Raw genomic sequence first — 22,263 nt, 5'->3', positions numbered from 1 at the left:
TGGCAGTGGGGTCCTGAGGGTCCGACATGGCCTGCTGGTTTTTATTCCCGTGGTTTCAGAGATGCTGAAAAGAGGTATATTACCTGGGAAAAAGGCTTGTTTGTGGTTAGCCCAGCTCTCCTAGAAGTAGAGAAGATTGTACAACAACAAGCAGTTGTTTGGAGAGGGCCTTTCCAAGTTTTTAAGTCAGTCACTGCTGGGACTCCCCCAGCTGACGGGGTGGCCCAGACAGCCTCAGGAAGAAAGTGCTGTGCTCAGATTGTAACATTATTAGAACATCCTTGTATCATTATTGTAACATCTTCTCAAGAACTGAAGGAGCTGTGAAAAAACTGGCACTACAAGAAGCAGAAAACTTGGCTAGCATCCAAGACAAACCTGCCTCAGTTCTTACCCCTCCCTTTTCCCCCAAACAGTCAGCAAATCCTTGCTTTACTGATGCTTTTCCTTTTGGCCCAACAGCTCCAAGCATAGTTCCCTCACTACGGGGACCAAGGGATTCCAAGAATCCAGCACGTTACCCTGGACAACCTGTTTTGCTGGACCTCCCCACGGTGGGAGAGGGACCACTAGTGCTAAGACCCCCTCTGAAGAAATACCCATGGGTAACCTTTGATGCTCTAGGGAAAGAGTATGGAATAAATGCACAGGGAAGAATGTCCATCATTCTAACTTTCTGCCTTCTGGTGGCAGATTCTGTTGTGCTTACTTTTTACAGGAGAACTCCGAGGGACGTGAAGGCCATGGAAACCATGATAAATATCTTAAATTGGGAATTCTAAACAGGATTGATTCAGTAGTATTAATGAACAAATTGGCTGTTACAACTAGGGATTTGACCAAATTAGAACAAGCATTGCAGTTATCCTTATTGCCTTTGGGGACACATCAGTGGTTGCTATCAAACATATTAGCAAATTGGGAAAAGTAGATGTGAAGGATCACAAAATGATAATTGATGCACTTGGTGCTACACAAAACAATGTTTCTTTGGCTCTTAGCTGCATCCAGACACAGCTTTGGATGCAGACAGTTGTAGCCTCAATCATAAGGGAAGGAGAAGAAGGCACTTTTCCTCCTGAAATTCAGAAAATAATTTGGGACAATGCAAATGATTTTGAAAAGGAATTCCAATCCTGGTGGAAATTGGTCAACTTTACCTCTAACCCCAATACCAACACAGTTACAGCTTTTGTAAGAACCGTATGTAATGCCTTAGTGCACTTGATATTGTTCATGCAATCATAGCTCAAGGCATTTGTTTGGACACAGAGCAAAAGATTTGTCGTTTTGAAGTACACCCTAAGGAAACTCCTGAAACAGTGCTTGTGTATATAGGCAATGGATGTGCTTGTGGAAGGACTGCTTGTGATGCTGTAGTTGTAGAAAATGTAGTGGTGGATACTAAAAATCACTCCAATTTTTGTGTCTACAATTTTACCACAATTCCCGGATGTGACTTTTCTTACTCAGCCCCAGTTACATCCTACTGCCTTTTCCAATCAAATTTTACCATGTTTCACCAGATAACGCCTGTCCTCATAGGAATGAATCTGACTTGAATTAAGCAATTGTTGCTTCACCGAGACTTAGAAGGAATTTTAGAAAAGATCAAGAAAAAAGCACAGAAAACTTTTGTGACAGTCTATCATGATGTGAAAGAAATACATGGTGTTTTAGAAAGGGTCCAAAGGATGCTGAATACAGGTGGTGGGATACCCTTTTTTGGTGGTCACCTACTGCCACAGGTATCCGGAACAAAGTGTGTCATCCCATTGTTGTTCTTTTGATTTTGGTGTTGATTGCTTTTGTCTTCTCAGTCATTTTACACATCCTCAGTTGGAAAATGATGAAGAAGTTGACACACTTGGCATCTATCATGGAAGCACACAGTTTAGTCAAGACCCCTTTTGCAAGACACACTCCCAAAGTTATTGACACCAGACATACTACCCAAACAGCAAAAATTAGACCTGCAACAGCGGATTCATTTGAAATTGTTGGTTGCTTGTTTTGATTATTGTTGTTTCTTTGAATGATGTTAGATTGTCATCAAAATTCAGCTTTTGTTTGAAACCTGTTATAACTTGAAGAAATTTGATGATTTGTTTTGAATATTTTGAAGAAATTGTTTTAATCAATATTGATTGATTTTGTTTTGTTTCTATTTCATTTTTTTTTTTTTCCTCTTTCTCTCTCTTTCTTTCTCACACACTCTCTACTGTCTCTGTTTTTTCCGGGATATGCTACTAACATGGACGAGTCCTGAAACTTCACAAGACTACGGAAGCCTGCTGAAGGAGCTCTCTTGGCAACAATAGTGAGTCCCGGGCTGGTGTAAGAGACAGTCCAAAGATCCCTCATCTGCCTCACCACCATGGTCAAGGACAGAGACTGAAACCCCTCAAAGGGACTTGAAAATCTCAAGACGGGAGTTGTGGCCTGGCTGAGCTGGGATGTTGGCCAAGTGCTGCCTGCAGGTGTGTTTGATGGAAAAACCCAGCACCCACATGGGAACATCAGAACCTGAGCAGAAACAATGGGCAAGTCACGGTGAAGTGACCGCGCCTGCTGACTCGTACTGGTCGACACCGTACCTGCTGACGACCGACTTGTTCTGAGTTCTCTAAATGAACACACTGCAATGATTTCCCCCGCCTGTTTGGCCAACTGCCTGTCGCTTCGGAGAGGACTATAAAAACCCTAGAGACCCCCGCTCACTTTTGAGATCTGCCCACTGGAGAAACTCACGTCTATAGGCATCTTCAAAAGCCTCGAGGACTCGAGCCTCCATGCTGGTAGCTATAATCCCCTTGCCCTCTTTTTCTGTCTTTCTTACTATTCTCTTTTCTCTCCCCACTATCGCATTTGTTGGCACTAAATCAAGGTGCATTTGTGATTGAGTAAACTGAGTTTTTCCCCCGCTGTGTCTTTTGTGCTCTGAGATCCCTAAAACGAACCATCATGAACCCCGCTTTTGTGAGCGGATCGTGACAGGCCCCCAGAGATGCCGCCGGACGCTGCCCACAGCAAGGTGCTGACGGGGATCGGGGGCTTCGGGTTGGGCTTGGTCTTCCCGGCACTGGGGCTGGGCTTCTACCTGCGCAAGAAGGTGAGGGGGGCTCCTTGGGGTCGTGTCCACCCTCCCCCGCAGCGTGTGTGCTCCCCCCGGGGCCCCCAGCCCGGTGTCACCCCCTTTTCTCTGCCCACAGAGTTCCTGAGCCGCCGGCGGCCGCTGCCCCTCCCCGTGGCCTCGGGCCCGGCCGGGCCCTCCTGCTCCATCCCTGCGATGATTTGGGGGGATCATGTGTCCCTCCAAGCCCTGCTGTCACTCTGGTCCCCACCCAAGACGATCTCAGTGTACCCAATAAAGCTTCCCAGTTCACCGCAGTCCCAGGGAGCAGCTGGAGCAGCTGCTCCAGAACCTCCGCCAGGGTCTCCCAGCGCAGCCGGAGTCGCTGGGCCTGGGGTCCCCAAAGCCCTCAGCAAGCCCCAAGGCCCTCCCAGGAACCCTCAACTCCCTCAAACCCAGCATCCCCCACAGCCCCTGCAAGTCCCCCCATGGCACCGGCCATGGCCATGTCCCCACATGTCACTGGCCATGTCCCACCATGTCCTCACCCACGACTGTCTCCCCACCATGTTTCCATCCCTGTCATTGTCCCCCACGTCCATATCTGTGCCCGTGTTCCCCCTATGTCCCCATGAATGGCCACGTCCCACTCAAATGTCCATGTGCGCCCATGCCACTCTCCATGTCTCTGTCCCACCATGTCTATGTCCCCCCCATCATCCCAACCACATCTTAGTTCAATGTCTTTATTTTTACCCCACTGTTGGATATTTTAAATGCATGAAGAGAAATGAAAAGCAAATCAAGGCCAAAAGAAAACGATTTCCCTGTCCATGCCGGCTGAGGATCCACGTGCTTGGGTCGGAGGGAAGAACCATTTTTGGAGGGATTTCCACCCCACTGCCTCCAAAATCTTGGTCTTGGCCCCAGATCATCACCATGTGGCTGCACAAGATGCCCTCGGGCAATAGGAAATCAAAATCGTGTGGAATCCCTGAGGTTGGAAAAGATCTCGAAGACCATCCAGTATTCCTTGATGCCACCAAAAGATAGGACTGAACGAAAAAAAATTTTCTGGGGTTGAAAGTCAACAAATCCACTCTCCCCAAGGAATTCCCAATGTCAGTCTGCGTCACAAGGGATGTTTCTGCCCCTGTGTTCATCCAGGTGCCCACGGGGAGACAGGAAGATGTGGATCCCCCACAGCCAGGTGTCTTCCCAACACAGATCACCAGGACCACGGATCACCAGGGCTCTGCCCAACGGGGGTCACTGGGGATCATCCAACGCCGATCCTCCCATGGGGAATGGAGCTGGAGCAGCGTAAGAAGCTCTTCCCGCGCTCTGTGTGCTCTAAGGGCTTCCCTTAGTGGTGCCTCTGTTGGTGTCTGGTCACGTTAGATCTGTCTGAGAAGCCCTTCCCACACTCAGGACACTCGTAGGGCCTCTCCCCAGTGTGGATGCGCCGGTGCCTGATGAGGGTGGAGTTGTACTTGAAGCCCTTCCCGCAGTCGGGGCAGCGGAAGGGCCTCTCATCCGTGTGAATCCGCTGATGTTGGAGGAGTTCGGAGCTCCTTACAAACCTCTTCCCACACTCAGGACACTCATAGGGCCTCTCCCCAGTGTGGATGTGCTGGTGGTATATCAGGTTTGAGCTCCATCCAAAGCTCTTCCCACATTCCAAGCAGGTGTAGGGCCCTTCCCCCGTGTGGATCACCTGGTGCCGGATCAGGTCATAGCTTGCCCTGAAGCTCTTCCCACATTCCCCACACTTGTAGGGCTTTTCCCCAGTGTGGATCCTCTGGTGTTCCCTCAGCTGGAATCTCTGGATGAAGCTCTTCCCACATTCCCCACACTTGTGGGGCTTTTCCCCCGTGTGGATCCTCTGGTGTTTCCTCAGGCCGGAGCTGTACCTGAAGCTCTTCCCACATTCCACACATTCATAGGGCCGTTCCCCAGTGTGGAGCCTCTGGTGCTGCATAAGACTGCCCTTCTGGCCGAAGCTCATCCCACATCACCCACACTCACAGGGCCGTTCTCTGGTGTGGATCATCTGGTGTTTCACCAGGTGGCCCTTCCGGCTGAAGCTTTTCCCACACTCCCCACACTTAAAGGTCCGTTCCCCGGTGTGGATCCTCTTGTGTTGGATCAGGTGGGAGCTCCAGGCGAAGCTCTTCCCACATTCCCCACACTCGTAGGGCCGTTCCCCAGTGTGGATCACCTGGTGCTGGATCAGGTGGCAGCTGTAGCTGAAACCCTTCCCACATTCCAGGCACCTGTGGGGCTTCTCCCCTCCATGAGGCTTCTCCACCAGCTCCGAGCTCCAGATGGATCTCCGGCCGCCCTCCTGGCACAGGGAAGGTCTTTCCTTATCGCAGCTCCCTGGGCTGGGTTTGCAGCCCCTCCTCCTGCAGGATCTCCGGGGCTTTTCCTCCTTCTCCATATGGTCACTCCTTGGGAATGACAAATCCTGGTTTGGGGAAAAAACAAGAGGAGAGTGCTTTAGGCTGGGGGTTTCTCCTTGCCCAGCTTCATCTCAGGAAGTCACTGCTACCTCGTGTCTGTAAGAACCTCCAAAACACCAAGATTCAGTGCACAAGTCCTCCAAACATCAAGATACAGATCAAAAACTCCACAAATACTGTACTTTACACCAAACTTTCTCCAAAATATAAAGATGCAGCCCCTTGCAATAAACCGAGATACCAACATTTAGGCCCAATAATACTCAGAAAAACCAAGATTCACTCCCACGAAAACGATGAAGACCCGTAAACAGGGAACCCCCATGAAAGGAAGAAAGGAAAGTGTCTTTAGAAACAGATGCTGCGAATCTGCTTGGGGATAGGGCCAGGCACTTGGACATAAGGAAGGGACAGAAGAAGTCATCACTTCCACAAAATGTTACTAACTGACCACACAGACTGCTGCTCAGCCAAGGTCCTGCTAAATCCATGAACATTGAGAAGAGGAACAAGGACTTAATAGAGATATGAACATCGTTACCTATACAGAAGTGGGGTGCATATTAAGGGGGGTATGTAGTAGGTGGATTGGGAAGTCTGTACCTCCCAATACTTCAGCCAATGGGGAAAAGGAGAGGGAGACGCAGCCAGGAAAATTAGGATGGAAAGGAGACTGTGTGCTCCAACAGCTGGAGAGATCCCATGGGAAATGTCCCATAGCTTCTCCCTTTTTCTATAAATGAAATTACTTTTACAAGACTCCTCTGTCTTCTTTGTGGACACAAACCTCTGATGATGTCAATTTTTCCACACACCTTGGGGCTCCTCTGGAATTCCTTCCACCGTCTGGGGCGGCAGGCAGTGAGTGGAGCTGAAGGTGCCTCACCCAGTTTGGGTGATCGGCTCCCTGGGGTGGCGGCGGCACCGGGGGTTTGACAGGGGACCCGAGAGTGTCCAGGAGACAGATCAGCAGTGACACATCAGGGGGGTCTGTGAAGAATCGGCAGGGAGACAGCACTGAAAATCTCATCAGTGAGGACACTGGGATCTTCAGGGAGTGAACATGGCAGGGCATCCATGGAGGGTGGAAAAGGGAAAGCCAGGAAGGCATCCTGGCAAAAGGGATGATGATCCCGAAATATCTCTGAAGGGTCCCTTTGGAGAATGTTGAGGCAGTCTGCACATTCTCATTAATTACTCCCAGAGGTAATTAAGGACATGGACACCCAGCAAGGCAATAAAGGAAGTCCAGAAGGGATTTAGACAAGTGGGGATGGATGGCGTTGGTGTGCTGGGAAGGCACTGGGTGAAGGGGAGTGTGCAGGAATATGGTTAATGCTAGAAGCAGCAGGAGGAATCTCTGCAGTAAAAATAAGGATGATGGAAAAGAGGAGGAAGAGAAAAATACTGAGGACTGGGACATTTTTCAGCAGGGTCTTATCCTCTAAATTTGCCAGCTGCTGCAGATCCTTTGAACCCCCGGTTTCCAGGAGAGGAAAACAAGGAGGTCAGGATCCCAGGGAGTTTCTCCGTGCTGGGGAGCGGCAGCAGCGGGCGCAGAGGTGAGGCACCGGGAGCAGGGGCTGGGGGCCTGTGGGGAGCTGTGGGGCAGCCGGGGCTCAGCAGGAAGGAAGGAACAGCTGGGAAATGTGGATGGATCGAGATTCTCCTCTAAGGATTTTGTTTGGGTCGCTGGAGAAAGGAATGACTGCAGAAAGCTCAGCAGCGGTCAGAAGAGGAGCACCCACAGGCACTCAGGGGGGCTGCAGGAGCGGCACAAGAAGCCCCTGGAGCACTTGGGCACAAAGGCACAGCAGGTGAAGGCAAGAAGGGAGGAGGAAAAGGCCAAGCTGGAGGCAAAGGCCATGGCAGAGTTTCTACAGCCCCGGAGGGATGAACCCCAGCGCCCAAGGGGGCCCCAGCACCGAGGGGACGGGCTCGGCCACAAGCACCTGGCACAGGCATTGCCCTCCTCGGCGGGGGAGAGCCCACCCAAACAGCCCCTGGCAAGGAAGCAGGGTTCCATCTGCAGGACACAAGGACACTGCAGGCACACACGGCAGCACCCTCAGCAGGAGCAAGTCCACCCCTGCATGGACATGGATTCCTGGGGCTGCCAGAGCTCCCATTCCACCAGGGACCCACCACACTGCAGCCCTTGACAACATTCAGGCTGGGGCTGCATCCACACGAGGCCTTTCCTCATACACACAGGGGCCTCTCCATCCACTCTGGATCTTAGACCTAAGGGGGGAAAATCCCAAAAATGTCTTTAATTATTCAGGAGACAAGTGGGAAAGATGAGAAGATGTGTTTTATCCAACCACTATCGGCAGATGTGGGGGATGGGTTTGAAATGCAGGAATTTTTATTTGCTCCTAATTGTGATTGTAATTTACTGGGAAGGGATTTGATGGCTAAATTGGGAATGCAAATTAATGCTGTAAAAGGTGATACAGAGGCCAGTTCTGTGGTACCTTTGTGTCAAATGTCTGGCAAGGCCTGTGCTGAAGTGAACCCACAAGTGTGGGCAGCGGCAGGGAAAGAGGGAAAATCAGATACCCAGCCTCTCCAAATGACTCTGCAGCAACCAGGACAAGTGGTGTCTAAAAGCAATCCCCTATTCCAAGGGAGGGAAGGAAGGGCTTACAGCCTGTTACTGAGCCCCTGTTCAAGGCAGGGCTTTGGGAGCCAGGCATCTCTCCCTATAATGCTCCTCCTATGCTGCCAACCAAGAAATCAGATGGAATCCACAGAATGGTGCAGGACCTAAGAAGAAATGAGATTATCAAACCCAGGCACCCCACAGTCTCAGATCCTTACACCACCTGGAACCAGGTTCCCTCCTCACACTGCTGCCATTCAGGATTTGATGTCAAAGATGCTTTGGGGGATGCCCACTGACACAGGATGCTGAACAGGATTTGGCCTTTGAGTGGGAACAAGAGGGAGAAGGGAAAATGGGAAAGACATGGACGGTCCTTCTGCAGGGATGCACAGAAGCACCAGCCTTATTCGGGCAAGCTTTGCAGAAAATATCAAAAGAATTTACCTCACCCCCAGGGACAGGGATAATGCAGGATGAGGATGACTTGCTCCAGTCAGGAGGACACGAAGTGGTAGAAGAAGCCTCTGTGGAATGGCTCCATTTTCAGGCTAAAAAGCATTTTGGAGTATTTGAAAGAAAAAGCGCAAAAGGTGGAGAAAGAAGTTAAATATTTGGGGCATTATTTGACTGAAAGTTTGTAGTGAATTGACCAACAGAAGGTCAAGGGAATCTCAGAAGTAACTTTACCCAGGATAAAAAGGAGCTGCAACAATTCTGAGGATTAATAGGGAATTGGAGGACTGGATTGAGGACTCTCTGTTCTACCCAGAACATTGTGTGACATTTTAACCCCAGACAGCCTCAATGTTATGGTATGGACATGAGAAAGAGAACAAAACATGAGAAAATGAAAAAACGAAAATGATGGATGCCCCAGCCATGGCTCTCCCAGACTCCCAAAAGGAATTGGAATTGTCTGTGGATGTTAAACAGGCCACGACTGACCCCGCACTGAAGGCACCGGAGCAGCAGCCAGGGTTCCACAGCGGGGGAAGCCCCTGTGCCTGCCCACAGATCCTCTGCTGGATCTGTGGGTCAGACTGTAGAAAGTTTAGGGAAAATCCAGTAAAACTCACGTGTCATGGAATGATTTTTGCTGCACACCCAGGCTACGTGTAGATGAAATGGTTTCTGTTGCACATCCTGGCCAAAATCAAGTAATGCCTTGACTCTCTAACACTAAATGTATTATTGGAGAATTACTGTTTTTCTCGCAGTTTCAGAGAAACGATTGCACCATCAGAATAATCTCTCATAATAATCCTACTTTTAAATTGTCAGTAATGTTTGGACCAGGGGTGTGAGAAACAATTTTTAGTCCTAGGAGAAGAAGCAGAAAAAACTTGATGGCTTCGGAATGTTTTTGTGTATGTTTGTGGAAGGCATTTAGTGATGGCAAAATTTTGGTATGGGTTTTTCGATGTTCACCATTAGGTTGCATTTTACAAAACCAGAAGAGCTTTAAAAGCGAGCCTTTAACAGTAAACAGTGAAAAGAATTAAACAGTTAAATTCACAGTTAAAACAAAAGTAGATTGTAGGGAACCACATGAGAGTCATTCAATCGCTGGTCTGGAAGAGAAGCTTCCTTCCAGGCAGCCAGGAGAGGAGCTTTAGAAATGCAAATTAACACTGCTGGGGAAAAGTGTGGACAATGCACCAGGCTCTACTTGCCCGGGGGAGGAATTGGGCTGATTCCCTCTGTCCCTCACCCCAAGCTCTGCCTGCTGGCACAGATGGAATTGGCACAGCCAAAGGCAGAGCCCACAGTGAGGAGAGCTGACTCTGCAATACAAATTGCTTCAGCTGCAAAGGGAAACAGCAAATGGAGAATGTTGTGAAAACTTCACTAAAATAAGAGGGGGGGAATCATCCCTCTCCCCACTCCAACATGTGCTCTCACTGTCTGTGTCACACAGGGAGCATTAGACCACTGGGGTGTTTGTGCTACCACAAGTTCAGAGAAATCACTTGGGAATCCAAGTGTGTGAGGATTTAATTAGAAAAAAGAGATCAATTGTTGCAGCCCTGGCTGGAGGGAGCACCCAAAAATGGGGAAAAGATGAACGGCCATCAGAACAAATCCTGCAACACCATGGACCAGCCCCAGGGAACCCGAACCAATTCAGATCAGGGGCCAGAGAACCCACTGATCATTTCAATGGCAGAATTAGATTACAAGACGTCCACAAGACAGATCCAGCTCCTCAGTCTGGCCCACCAATCCACTCAAACGAAGAATGCAACATTTCACCGGGGGATGGGATCAGATTATATATTAGCAGAAGGAGGAGGACAGGGTGGAAAATTAAATGACTCAAGATGTCGTTGACAAATAGATGACAACAGAAAAGTGGTGAAACAGATAACAAAGGAAATAAGAAAGCAGCTCATGTGCCAGTCCAAACGTGGAAAGGATGGGAATGGGACACGGTTTCGTGGTTCCCTGGCACACCATGGGTTAAACGAAGGCTCTTTCTCCTCTGTTGTGCTCCAGCAACTCTCATCTTTGGACCGTGCAGGACACCTCGCTGAGGGCAGCTCATTCAGCAGCTGAGCAAGGGGATGCAGGTGGCAGCCAGGCCTCCTGATCCACACACGGCTACAAAAGGACAGGGAATGAGGGCACTGACAATAATCCCAAAGTCAAAGAGGACCCAGCAAGAAAAAACAGAGTGAATCAGTGAATCTGCTTGGACATAGGGACAGGGACTTGGAGAAAGGAAGGAATGAGAAAAACCATCAGTTTCAGAAAACGTTACTCATTGACATGGACTGCTGCTCAGCCAAGGTCCTGCGAAATTCCTTAACATCAAAAAGAAGAAAAAAGACTGAACAGAGCCATGAATATCGGATGTTATACAAAAGGGGGGTGCATATTAACGAGGACATGCAGGCGGCGGATCGGGAAGTCGGAACTTTCCAAGGACCTTCGCCACTGGGCAAAGGGACAGGGAGATGCAGAAGGGAAAATCAGGATAAAAAGGAGGTCGAGTACGACAACAACTGGAGAGACCCCACGGCAAACGCCGCACGGCCTCTCCCTTTGTTCAGGAATAAAGTCACTTTTACACGACTCCTCGGTCTCCTCCGGGGACACAAACCTCTGGCCACGGGAATTTTCCCGCACAGCCCCGGGGACAGGGCGGCCACCTCCGTCCTACCCGCAGGAAGCGGGACGAGGCAGCGCTGCTCCGGCACCGGCTCCTGCCGAGGCAGCGGCGGGAAGGAGACCGCGGGCAGCCGCTCCCGCAGCGCCCTCAGGCCACGGGGAACACGGCGCCGACACGGCACAAGGAACCCGCCAGAGCCCCCTGCCGCCCCCTCCGCCCGCAGCCGGCCCCGAGCCCCGGCAGAACCGAGCGCGGCTCCCACCCGCGCTGGGGCCGCCTCCGAGCTCCGCCGCCGCCTCACCGGGCTCCGGCCGCTGCCGCCGCTCCCGGGCCCGCACACACGCTCCGCCAATGGCGCCTCTGCCGGTCAACGGCAGCCCGGGGGGCGGCCCCGGGGCCGGGCTTGGCCCCGCTCGGCCCAATCGGCGCGCGAGATTCTGGAGTGAGGCCACAATTCGCCAATGGCAGCGAGCCAAGGGCGGGCTCTGTGCACGGCCCACACCCGCCCCGCGCTCTCAGGCCCCGCCCCCGGGCTGTGTGAGGGGAAAGCCGCAGATGAGGAACAGCGCTGGGACGGGCCCGGGCCCGGGCCCGAGTTGGGATTGAGCTGGAAACACAAACAAACTTCTCCGCACCTCCCGGCCCGCCTTTCCCAGCCCGGCGTGTTCCCCGGCACCGGCTCCGAGGAAAGCCGTCACTTCTCCTGGCCCTAATTATGAGCATGAAGTGCACGGCTTTGATTTCGCCAAATAAAAGGGAAAACCCCCCAGGCCCTTGGGCTGAGTGGAGGAGGGGAGAGATTTCTGGCAGAAACTTCCAAAAATCTTTTTTCCTGAGGCTGGGAAGAGCAAACCAAACCCAAGCGAGGTGGGTCCCACCCCTCGGCGTCGCCCCCCTGCCGTCCCAGCTGAAGCCCTCGCCGGCTGCTCCGGGCTGGATGGGCAGACTGGGAGCGCTGGGAAGGGGCCCCGGCTCAGGGCGCAGCCCCCGGGGCAGCCCCACGGCCCCCACGGCAGCTCCAAGGCTCCGCCAGCCGGGACGGGACGTGGGAGGGGGAGCAGGGAAGGGACGGGGCTGCCGGCGCCGGGGGAACACGAGGGACACCGGGGGCACTTTGCAAGCATTCAGTAAAAACCCCAAAATTATAAAGAATACAAAAACAGCAGCAACAGTGGCACCCTAAATACTGATGGAGGACATGCAGGGTCATTCCTCAGAAGGCTCTGAATTGGAAGGGACCCACAAGGATCGAGTCCAACCCTTAAGGTAATGGTACCTGTGAGGTTAAATCACACATTGGCATTATTGGCACCTTGCCCCAACCAAGGTCACATCCACATGGAAGCACTTGTTTGTGGTCTGTATTCACAGTGTTATACCAATATAGATATAAAAGCTTAGTGTGTAAATACAGTGTTAGAAGAATGCATTTGAAATCTGTTTCCAGAGTGTTGTACCTACATATATATACAGGCTTAGTGTATAAATGTGTAGTGCAAGAGAAACAGGATGAGTCCTGGAGTGGCTGCAGAAGGAGAAAGGAACCCCCAGGCCCTGCACAGGCAGCCACACGTCAGCTTCCACATCACGTCCTATTCCTGCAGGTTCATCTCCTGGAGACCAGGCACTGAGGTGACCCTGAGACCAAACAGGGTGAGATGTTGATGAGATCAGGTACTGAGGTGACCCTGAGGGTCAGTGCAAGGCAGACACTGCGCCTGAGGATGGACATCCCAGGGTTTGAAAAAGGGGCAAAGCTGTGATTGCCCAGCACAGAGAAGGTGCTTTGTCCATCCCCTGTCACAGGCGAGTTTGGGGTCTGCTGCACAGATAGGGCATTGGATTTGAGCAGGTCACACTCCCAAAATGATTCTCAGCCAGGTATACACACTCTGCATTGCCCAGGACAGGAACCCTGCAAGGAGGAGCAGAGACAATGCTGGCACACAAAAGGACACTTCCTGCCCCATCCCCTGTTCATTCCCACATGCCCCGACATGCCCCCCAGGTCCTGCTCGGCTCCCTGGGACTCACCAGGAGTTGAAGCTGCTGCCGTCCTCCCACTGAAGCTGCTGTCCCCGTCTGCGAAGCCCAAGCCAGTAACCGACTTTCCAGCTGAGGCGGAATAGGAACTCCTGGGAAGTGGAGAGGAGCCAGCAGTGGGAGCTGCACCCCCAGCCCAGGAGCCCCCAGGCTCCCCTCGGCCACCCCACACCCTCCCAGCCCCTCACTCACCATTTCCTCATCCCTGAGCACGGCCAGGGAGGCCCCGAGCTCAGAGCACTGAGCCTGACCCTGATCCCAGGTGCGCTCATCCTTCGAGAGGAAGTGGCACATCCCATTGTACCCAACCCACCCAGCAGGACAGGCCAGCAGCTGCGGAGTGTCAGGAAAAACTGGAATATTTCCTTGTCTTCCCCCTGCAGAGGGGAGAGGAGAAGGTCCAGGATTCCCCTCCACAGGCAATAGGGACCCTGCTGTGCCCCCAGGGGCTGGGCTGAGGCAGCTGCCCCTCCCTTACCTGACAGCACAGCCAAGGCCGGCACCAAAGCCAGGACCAGGATCACGAGCAGAGCCAGGACCAGAGTGACCTTGGGATGGGATATGAACCTCTCCCCTGGAGCAGTAAAGAGCCTCTGGCTGTGAGGACGGGGCTGTCCTGAGCGCGCCCAGCCCTCACATCCCCCCACCCAACACCCGGGGGACACAGGAGGGACCCCCCATTCTGCGGGGGGTCCCCAGGTCACTTGAAAGCCAGGGCTGGGGCTGAGAGAGGCGGGCAGATCCCGGTGGTGCAGTTTGGGAGAGGGGGAAGTGAAAGTGACAGAGGGAGTGTGAGGGGACAGGGGGGAAAGGGGGAATATTAGGGAATTCACCTGGGTCCCCTCCTCAGACCTCCCTGGATCTCCCCGGACTGCCCTGACACCCTCCATGGCCACGCACTGTGGGACCCCCGGGCCGGGCTGTGCTGAGCTCCGGGGCCCTGCACTCAAACTCTGCCTGCAACTTGCTGGGTTTGTCCCAAAGCAGGGGAAGCAGCGGGAGCAGTGGATCCAGTTTTTCTTCTGGGGAGGGGTTCCTGACCCTGGGCCGGTAGATCCCCAGTTAGCTCTGATTGCTGGCAGCGCCAGGGGCCGTTCCTGAATCTGCTTGCAGTCTCAGGTAATGGTGCAGAACAAGGCTGTTGTTCTACGGCAACAGGTGTTGGAGTGTCCAGGTTTCAGAGCAAGGATCAGAGAAGGCTCTTTTCCATATGGTTTCTCAGAGATCTTTATTCCCGAAGAGAGGGGGGACGAAAAAGAGATCGAACAAAGCCTGTGTGCCCACCTTTCAACTAGGGGATAGAGAGCGCGAAGCAGAAAGGTGATTGACCCCAGGCTGGACTGACAGGTATTTCTCTATAACATAGGGCAGGGTCAGGGGGAAAATGGACAGCTGACCAAAGCTTCCAGAGCAAGGGCAGGGTCAGGAGAGATGGACAGAGGGACAGGGGAGGAGATACCTTTGGACGGTACCTGATTTATTGGGGGGAGAAGCAGGGATGAACCATTGGGATCCAACTCCAAAACAGCTTAACAAAACCCACCACCAGAGGTTCCCATCCCCAGGGGAGTAGGACTGGGCACTGGGACTCCAATCTCTGATTCCAAATCTCCTCTCCTCTCCTCTCCTCTCCTCTCCTCTCCTCTCCTCTCCTCTCCTCTCCTCTCCTCTCCTCTCCTCTCCTCTCCTCTCCACTCCTCTCCTCTCCTCTCCTCTCCTCTCCTCTCCTCTCCTCTCCTCTCCTCTCCTCTCCTCTCCTCTCCTCTCCTCTCCTCTCCTCTCCTCTCCTCTCCTCTCCTCTCCTCTCCTCTCCTCTCCTCTCCTCTCCTCTCCTCTCCTCTCCTCTCCTCTCCTCTCCTCTCCTCTCCTCTCCTCTCCTCTCCTCTCCTCTCCCCTCCCCTCCCCTCCCCTCCCCTCCCCTCCCCTCCCCTCCCCTCCCCTCCCCTCCCCTCCCCTCCCCTCCCCTCCTCTGAATCTCTGATTCCAAATCTCCTCTCCTCTCCTCTCCTCTCCTCTCCTCTCCTCTCCTCTCCTCTCCTCTCCTCTCCTCTCCTCTCCTCTCCTCTCCTCTCCTCTCCTCTCCTCTCCTCTCCTCTCCTCTCCTCTCCTCTCCTCTCCTCTCCTCTCCTCTCTCCTCTCCTCTCCTCTCCTCTCCTCTCCTCTCCCCTCCCCTCCCCTCCCCTCCCCTCCCCTCCCCTCCCCTCCCCTCCCCTCCCCTCCCCTCCCCTCCCCTCCCCTCCCCTCCCCTCCTCTGAATCTCTGATTCCAAATCTCCTCTCCTCTCCTCTCCTCTCCTCTCCTCTCCTCTCCTCTCCTCTCCTCTCCTCTCCTCTCCTCTCCTCTCCTCTCCTCTCCTCTCCTCTCCTCTCCTCTCCTCTCCTCTCCTCTCCTCTCCTCTCCTCTCCTCTCCCCTCCCCTCCCCTCCCCTCCCCTCCCCTCCCCTCCCCTCCCCTCCCCTCCCCTCCCCTCCCCTCCCCTCCCCTCCCCTCCCCTCCCCTCCCCTCCCCTCCCCTCCCCTCCCCTCCCCTCCTCTCCTCTCCCCTCCCCTCCCCTCCCCTCCCCTCCCCTCCCCTCCCCTCCCCTCCCCTCCCCTCCCCTCCCCTCCCCTCCCCTCCCCTCCCCTCCCCTCCCCTCCCCTCCCCTCCCCTCCCCTCCCCTCCCCTCCTCTCCTCTCCTCTCCTCTCCTCTCCCCTCCCCTCCCCTCCCCTCCCCTCCCCTCCCCTCCCCTCCCCTCCCCTCCCCTCCCCTCCCCTCCTCTGAATCTCTGATTCCAAATCTCCTCTCCTCTCCTCTCCTCTCCTCTCCTCTCCTCTCCTCTCCTCTCCTCTCCTCTCCTCTCCTCTCCTCTCCTCTCCTCTCCTCTCCTCTCCTCTCCTCTCCTCTCCCCTCCCCTCCCCTCCCCTCCCCTCCCCTCCCCTCCCCTCCCCTCCCCTCCCCTCCCCTCCCCTCCCCTCCCCTCCCCTCCCCTCCCCTCCCCTCCCCTCCCCTCCCCTCCCCTCCCCTCCCCTCCCCTCCCCTCCCCTCCCCTCCCCTCCCCTCCCCTCCCCTCCCCTCCCCTCCCCTCCTCTCCTCTCCTCTCCTCTCCTCTCCTCTCCTCTCCTCTCCTCTCCTCTCCTCTCCTCTCCTCTCCTCTCCTCTCCTCTCCTCTCCTCTCCTCTCCTCTCCTCTCCTCTCCTCTCCTCTCCTCTCCTCTCCTCTCCTCTCTCTCCCTTTGGGTGATCATAAATCCCAGAGCAGCTTAAGAGCCCCATTGCAAGTTCAGGTTTCCCAGGAAAGGGAGGCCTGGGGGTGAGGTGCCCCAGGATGGCCAGGAGTGTGGGTCTGGGGGCCCCCGAGGCCACGGAAACAGGGGATCAAGGGTCTGGGAGAGGAGGAAAGGCGGGAAAGAGGGTGCAGGGGGATGTTGGTGGGAGATAAGGGGCTGCAGGGCATCCCGGAACTGAGGATGGAGATGCAGGGGGGTCCCAGTACCCAGGAACGCGGCAGGGGGGCAGGATCTGGGAAACAGTGGTGGTTGCCAGGAAGGGACCGGGACAGAGAGGGATGGGCTGGGACAGACTGGGACGCTGAGACACGCCAGGACTGGGACAAGAACCCATTGGCAGCAGAATTGGGGCAACAGGGATCGTACTGGGATCTACTGGGACCACACTGAGGGCTACTGGGAGCATACTGGAGACAACTGGGAGCAGATGAGCATGACTGGGAGCATGCTGGGGACAACTGAGATGTACTGCGAGAGATTGGGAGTGGTTTGGATCATCCTGACACTGACTGAAATCATACTGGGAGTGATCAGATCTATCGTAGGAGTGAACAGGAGAAACTGGAACAATGCAGGGAATAACTGGGATCATGCTGGGAGGAGGTGGGCCCATGCTGAGGTCATGCTGGGGTCATACAAGATCACTTGGAGTGACTGGCAAAGTCCTGGGGATGTCTGGGATCATACTGGGTGTGGCAGGGATCAAACTGGACTGATACTGGGAGTGTCTGGAGGTTACCGGGATCACACTGGGTAACTGGACTTACACTGTGAGCAAGTGGGACCACAGCAGGGGCAAAAGGAATCATAGAAGGTGTCACTGGGTTCGTGGTGGAATTGACTGGGGCCACACTGAGCTGTTCCTGAGAGAGACTGAAAGGAACCGTACAGGGCATGAGTGGGAGCCACTGGGACCATGTTTTGGACAATTGGGATCCTAGCGGGGGCGATTTGGAACATCCTGTGGGTGACCGGGATCATCCCGGGGGTGACCGGGAACCACCGTTGAGGCGATGGCGGATCTCGGAGGCGGCCCCAGCGCGGGTGGGAGCCGCGCTCGGTTCTGCCGGGGCTCGGGGCCGGCTGCGGGCGGAGGGGGCGGCAGGGGGCTCTGGCGGGTTCCTTGTGCCGTGTCGGCGCCGTGTTCCCCGTGGCCTGAGGGCGCCGCGCGAGCGGCTGCCCGCGGTCTCCTTCCCACCGCTGCCTCGGCTGAGCCCATTCCCCTGCTTGCGCTGGCAGGTGCCATCAAATGCATCCCAGGATCCCATCTCCCCACCTGAAGCCTCCAGTGCCCAGCCTGTCCTGGGCTGGTGGCAGCCAGCCTGACAAAAACCAACAGCCACGGGCCACCAGCGCCCAGGGGCTCAGAAGCAGGCGAGGGACGCTTTGGTTGGCAGGAGCGGAAGGGCCGGGGCTGCTCCCCTGCCTCTCTTTGCCTTGGGTTAGGATTCAATTTTCTTGCCTCTGTCCGAGGGGATAAAGGCATGGTTTTTCTCCAACACAGGGCAGGTTTTTTCTCTAGCATGGAGCCTTCCCCATGGCCCTTCTGGCCTTCCCCAGGCCCCTTCTGCCCTCTTGCAGAACCAGTGGCATTTTCCGCCACACGCAGTTTGTAACCCAGAGTCGAGTGCAGCCCAGAAGGCTCCAAGCAAGTCCTTCCAGGCTGACTCTGCAGATGCCGAGGCTGCTCTGGCCTCTGCCAGGCCTCTGCTGGGGCTCAGCTCTTGGCAAGGCTGGGCCCACTGTGGCCTCGCATTGCTCCGCGCAGCTGAGTCACAGGGGGAGAAGGATGGCACATGTCAAAGGAGTTGAGGTTGAAGGGAGTTTTTATTCTAAAAGCTGCCATAACAAACAGAGTGTCACAACAACCAGAATAAACAGGCTGTCCTAACTACCAGAACTAACTGGCAGTGCTAACTACCAGAACTAAGTAGTTGTCCCAAGTAGAAGAGAAAGCGCTTCATGTCCTCCGCTGCTCTTTCAGTTGCTTTGCTGCAGTGATCAGAGGGGTCAGGCTGGAGAGAGGCTTGGCTGATGCTAAAAATGGGTGCTGGCCAAAGGATAAAAAAGAAAGAAGTGAAGCGTTACTTTCCAAAGTCAAGTTCCTCCCAGGCTCTGTTGCAACAGGACAAAGGGGAATGGATTTGAACTGCAGGGAGGGAAGCAGGCTCAGATTAGATGTAAGGGAGAATTTTGGTTTTTTACCAGAAGAGTGGGGAACACACTGACAGAAGGTGCCCAGAGATGTGGGAGGTGCCTCCTCCCTGGAAAGAGCCAAGCTCAGCTCAGGCAGGGCTCTGGGGCACCTGATCTGCTTGAAGATGTCTGCGCCCATTGAGGGCACCAGGTGCAGAGGACCTGGAAAGGAGCCTGCCAACCCAAACCGGGCGAGGATTCTGCTTGCTTTGCGCGTGCAAAGCAGCCAGCCTGGAGATTACGGGAGAGGGCCCCAGAAGAAAACCCCTCCCTGCCGCTGCTATTTCCCCTGCAGCCGCTTGGCATTCACCTGCAGCAGCTCCTGGGCAGACCAGCGCCGCTCCTCGTCCCACTCCAGGCTGCACTCGAGGAAGTCCCGCAGCAGAGCCGACAGGCGCCGGGGCTCCTGCAGCCGCGGGGTCCCGTTCTGCCGGATCAGAGTGCGAGCCTGCAGGAAAAGCAAACACAGCGCTCTGCCAGCTTCCGTCACACCCACAGTGCTCACATTGAGCCCAGCTTCTCAGCCCCAGCTCCAGGGGCACTTTCCTCCCTGGCAGAGATGCTGCTCATTTTTCTTTACCAACCAAAAAACCCAAAGCCTGATGCAGCCACAGCCATTGCAACATCCAAATGATCTGGCCTGGAGAGCCAATCTCATTGGCTTTCTTAGTAGGCACTTCCATCAGAAAGAGCAGATTTTGCTTCTCCAAATACCGACACCAGCGTTCCAGGCCATTTGCAAGAGTCACTGTGGTCTGACTGTTATTTCAAAGGATTCTTACATCAAACGCATCTCTGCAGGGACACTGACACTCAAGGAAATTCATTTGTGATGCCCCATGCCAGAAACTGCCAGACAAGAAACAGGTTTGTGTTGCTGAAAGCTCAGGCTTGGTGACATGGAGAAAGGAGCTTGGGCTAGGAAAGAAACGTGTTAGACTTTGGGCATGTTAAATAATCATCTTGAGGTGTTAGACAACTTTCCCAGTGAGAAGAGCCGGGAGGGACTTAATCTCGCCAAACCTGTTTTACAAACTCCTTCATAGATTTCTTGTGTTTGGGGGTGGCTTTTGGGGTGCGTTTGGGGTTTTTTTGCAAGATAACATTGGAGCTGATACTGGCTTCACGTTTTCAGGTCATCCTCACAGATAGAAGAGCTGCAACACCTTAAAGCCCAAAGCACATTGTTGCCAGAGACTGCAGAATATTGGTCTGTGTTCAGGCTCGAGTCCTCTGGGAATTCCCTTCCCCATGTCCAGAAACCTTCAGCTGCTCCTGCCAGGGCAGGGCCACGCTGTGCTCACAGGCCTCTGCAAACACTGGAGAATCTGCCTCTTACCATGGTCGCCGTTTCCTTGAAGTAAGGAGGTTCTCCTTCCACCATCTCGATGGTCACAATGCCCAAGGACCAGATGTCCACCTTGGGGCCGTAAGGAGAACTGGTGACAACTTCTGGGGCCATCCAGTGAGCAGTGCCCACCATGGAGCTGGGCTGATCCTGCTCAGGGCTGAGCTGAGCGCAGAGGCCAAAATCAGCTGAGGACAGAAACAAACCCTGTCAAAGGCAGCTGGAATGAGGAAACCAACCCCAAAGATTCCCCACTCCCAGTGTGAGAATGCAGTCGTGAATACAGCTGCAAAAGTCCTCACGGCTGGAGGCAAGGAAAGATGGAACTGGACCCTTCAAGAAACCCTCAGCTTTCATGCAGTGGCTTTTACTGATTCCCTTGAAGATTTCCATTCCAACTCCTGCCCCTCTGCAAGGGCCATAGCCAGAGCAAAGCCACTCCTGACACTCCTGCTCCTCCCCTGAGCTCTCTGCAGGGGCAGCAGGAGCGCTTGTGGCAGTGCCACCAGCAGCACTTGTGGGGCTCTGGCCGCCACTGGCAAGCAGCCCCACACCCGCAGCCCGGGAGCGCCGTGCCTGGCCAGGAACACTCACCCAGCTTGACAGAGCCGTCCATTCCCAGAAGGATGTTGGAGCTCTTCAGATCTCTGTGGATCACCTGGTTGGAATGGAGGAAATCCAGGCCCTGCAGACACTGAGAGAGAAAAAGAAACACCAGGGTAAAAATCAATGGCTGGAATATATCAGCCAAGAAAGGAGAGTTTAGAATTCTGCCAGCAGAAACTTTGCTGTGACAGGCCAGGAGTGCAGTGCACACAAGCTCCAGGCAAATGGTTCCAAGGCAAAGCTGAGAAGAGCAAATCAAACCCAAAAAAGACAGAGGACCCCAACAGCAGGAAAGGGGACAAGAACAGAAGTGCAGTGATGCTGGCAGGCCATTCATTTCAGTGGCTCTTTCCTCTCCAGCTCATAAAAACAAGACAGAAACAAAGCCCTGAGCGTGGAGCCGCTCCTCTTCTCCTGCCCTTCTGGAAGGAGCATTGTGTCCAAGCCATGGGAGGCACAAGCAGGATCCCTCACCTCCCGACTGACAGCTGCCATGTCTCCTTCAGCCATGCGTGTCTGTCTGACCACATCCTGCAAAGTTCCTCCATCCATGTATTCCATCACCAGCCAGAGATCTCCATCAACAAGGAAGCTGGAAAAGGAAAACAATGGCACAGAGATGAATGTGCAGTGCTCAATTCCCCCATGGCAAAGCCTCCAGTGGGGTTTTCTTTCCAGGTCACTTGTCAATGAGGACAGAATCCCATCTGATTTTCACAGGAGACACCTGTGAAAAAGGAGAGGCCTTAGATGGCAAGCAAGTGAAAAATGCACTTTTAGCAACAGCCCAGATCAATGTGAAACCACAACACTTGCCCCCAGCTGCTTCAGCATCTGAACTCATCACTTCCACCATTCACTCCACCACAAGGCAACACAACTTCCGGAGCTATCCAGGGAGGGAGGCCGTGCAGCACTTGGGATAAAAGTGGTCAACTCTTTGGAAAACCTTGCAGAAAGTCTCTTCAGCAACAGGCAGGGCCATTGAAAAATGGGCAGATGAGGCCTTTCTGGAAACAAGAACCTGCTCTTCCTGGTAACTGAAGCAATGGAAAAGATTTGGGAAGAAGACACCAAGGGAAATAATTTCTGCCATGGATTATCAGCACTTGTTGTAAGACACAGAAAATAGGGTCCGCTTGAAGAGAAAACCAAAGTGGTGCAACAAAGGAACATGGAGGGAGTGAACTGCCAGGCTGTTGTTTTGGCAAGATATGGCCGGGTCAGGCTTCTCAAAACAGGCTACGGACTACGGATGCCAGGAAAGATTAACGCAGGGCTCATGCACGGGATGAGAGCTGAAGCACTCACCTGTCCAAAGAGTTGATAATGTTGGGGTTCTTCTTGTCCTTCAGGAGCAGGAGCTCATTCACAGCTCGTTCCCTCTTCTGCCCTTGGAGACTCATTTTCTTTATGGCCACCTGAAGGGACATTGCAGACCTTCAACTGGAGGAGTCTGTGGCAGGAGGCCACAGCAAACACGGAGCGAGTCTTTTTGGAGCGACGCAGCCAGGCTGTGCCAAACTGCCTTGGGATGGGACACCAGA

The 22,263-nt window shown here is 54.1% G+C and overlaps 1 pseudogene; it reads right to left on the bottom strand.

The window, feature by feature from the left end:
- Positions 1–3,626: 3,626 nt before the first annotated feature.
- On the bottom strand, positions 3,627–11,622 carry LOC136303331 (zinc finger protein 502-like; annotated as a pseudogene).
- Between the last annotated feature and the right edge of the window lie 10,641 nt (positions 11,623–22,263).

Source organism: Chamaea fasciata, unplaced genomic scaffold (assembly GCF_029207755.1).
Source record: "Chamaea fasciata isolate MVZ Bird 193981 ecotype frontalis unplaced genomic scaffold, bChaFas1.0.hap1 SCAF_32, whole genome shotgun sequence".
Classification (NCBI taxonomy): Eukaryota; Metazoa; Chordata; class Aves; order Passeriformes; family Sylviidae; genus Chamaea; species Chamaea fasciata.
The sequence above is the reverse complement of the archived record's forward strand: the minus strand, read 5'-3'. Positions and strand labels throughout refer to the sequence as shown.